This window comes from Mauremys mutica, chromosome 10 (genome assembly GCF_020497125.1).
Source record: "Mauremys mutica isolate MM-2020 ecotype Southern chromosome 10, ASM2049712v1, whole genome shotgun sequence".
Lineage (NCBI taxonomy): Eukaryota > Metazoa > Chordata > Testudines > Geoemydidae > Mauremys > Mauremys mutica.
The window spans coordinates 53,811,965-53,814,439 of record NC_059081.1 but is presented as its reverse complement, the minus strand read 5'-3'; the positions used below and the strand labels follow the sequence as shown (position 1 = coordinate 53,814,439).

Genomic DNA, 2,475 nt, shown 5'->3' with positions numbered 1-2,475 from the left:
CCCTTTCTGAGGGGAAGAACAGTGCAGGTGTTGGGGAGAAGCCTGGTTTCTTCACAGGGAGAGAGGGATCCAGGAAGCCTCAAACAGGAACTGGAACTGACTTTTGCAAAACCAGGATTCACAAGGCTTCAGCCTGGTTTCCCAGTAGAGGCTCCAGTGGACTTGTTTCCTCCCGTGGCTTTTTCCTGAGGGAAAGGACCATCAGTTCCTTTGTACCCTAAGGTTTAAATGTCTATAAATATAACTGCAGGTTTCCTTTTCATGTGCAACTCCCAATTTTGTGCATTAAGATGGAGAAAATATGGTATAACACAATTTCCCCAATCTGCTTGTTAGTCTTATACAATTTACCTACATTCATCCCTTCATTTCTAAACATTATCTGCATAGACTGCATTCCCCCATTACACTTTGAGTTGCTTTATTGAAGATGCATAAGCATATGATTTTATTCAAAACCGTCTGTGATTATTCATCTACAGTGCTTTTAAGGAGGTTACCGCTGCCTTTATAATATATCATAAAATGACATTTACATTAAAATAGAATTTTAAATTTTGTTTTAAACACTTTTAAATATGGCAAGTTTTGAAAGGAAAACCTACCATTTGAATGCAGCACACCATGAAGTTCATCTATGCAACTCTGCTGGGGCATATAAGGATGGAGGGAGATGCTCTTACACTGGGGATCAGCAACTTACTTAAAGTCAATGGGACTACTTGTGTGAATAACTGATGTCTGGTGTGATAAAGGAAGGCCACAGGACACAGTCAAAGCATGAAGGGCTTGTTGTATCTCTTCCAGCTCAGAGCTGGTGGATTCACCCCTTAGGGAGTGAGATGCTGGCAAACCAGATACCAATTTTTGTCAAGGCTTTAGGCACCAGGCGAGCACTGGAAAATTCGTTGCTTGACACCAATCTCCTTCCTCCGTGTGTTAGGGTGGCTAAGATCAGTATTGAACTTATAACAAGGTGTTTACTGTTCCAGGCTAAGCAACCTACGGCACGTGTGCTGAAGGTGGCACGCAAGCTGATTTTCAGTGGCACTCACTGCATTTTAATTTAGTTTTAAATGAAGCTTCTTAAACATTTTAAAAATCATATTTACTTTACTTACAGCAATAGTTTAGTTATCTATTATAGACTTATAGAAAGAGACCTTCTAAAAATGTTAAAATCTATTATTGGCACGTGAAACCTTAAATTAGAGTGATTAAATGAAGACTCAGCACACCACTTCTGAAAGGTTGCCGACCCCTGGTTTAGACTTTATGAAATGCTTGTAAGTTGCTGCATGCATTAATATCACTTATGATATCTTTATCACATGCTATAAGGCAATATTTAAGTTTTTGTTTTATGACTGTAACAAATGTTTGCTCTGAACCTATGAACCAAGTTAGGAGGGGTCATCTCCTAATCTTCATCAATGCTATCAAAACTAAATGTGCCATTGTGGGACATTGCAATACAAAGAATGTGTTAATTGCCCTTTCACATACATGAAGAAGCTATGTGCACAAGGGCTTGTCCCATCAGCTTGAATTCTGGAAGAAGGAAATAAAGATAGGGGACAAGAATATTTTTCATCTCTTTTGCTGTTTGGACTCTCACAGGTCTGGAACGATGAAACATAAGCAGAGATCCCCAGGGTCAACCTGGGTTAGTCCTAAAAGACATTCAGTGCTGATAGACTGCTGCACCTCTGTCAGCTTTTGGACAGTCAACTTTCATAGATTGTAACTCATTTGTGTATATACGTTTGCCTGCTTTAACTTGTAAAACATCTGCTGCACAGCAATTAATGAATGTGTGTGTTATTCTTGTGCAGGGACCATAGTAATCTTCTCTGTCTTGTACCAGTTAATATTTCTTTAGTTAGTTTGCTATAGAATTGTCTACAAGCATTGTCTTTGGTGTGAGATCTGAGGTACAAATTGCCCTGCGGTATGTAGCTGAGCTCTTGAGACTGTGAGAAGCCAAAACCTTCTGTGATCTTTGGTGAGTAGCAACCATCACATAGTCCAGCTTGCCTGGCTGGCAAGATAGTCGCCTTGGGCATTCCAATCTATCTGTGACTCTATGGTAAGACTGTTACAGTGATCCAGGAGTTCACATTTGTTACTGGGTTGGTGAAATCTAATTATAGAACATACAACCAGTTTGGGTTGTCTGCCCTGAGGTTGGCACTCACGGTCATGAACTACTCCAGACAGTGTGACAGGGAGATCAGGCAGTGTTTACATTCTGACACCACTCTTGAGGGTGGGAAGCAGAGGGCAAATTTACATTGCAATGGGGCTCAGTAGGAGCCATGATGGCAGAGTGCTGGGAGTTTGGGGTGGAGGTGGATATGTGTTTAACTGACACATCCTCTGCCTGTTCTGGGGACTGGGTGGGTCAGTTGGAAGCCTCCATCAGTGTTAGGGCTTCTCTTCACTACCAGGGTAAGTCGACCTAAATTACACTAC

General features: G+C 41.2%; 1 non-coding gene across 1 annotated transcript; it reads right to left on the bottom strand.

Moving 5' to 3' along the window:
- Window positions 1-1,785: 1,785 nt before the first annotated feature.
- Window positions 1,786-1,894, bottom strand: LOC123343466. Its single transcript, XR_006572253.1, has one exon. It is a non-coding gene; the product is annotated as a U6 spliceosomal RNA (small nuclear RNA).
- Window positions 1,895-2,475: the final 581 nt, after the last annotated feature.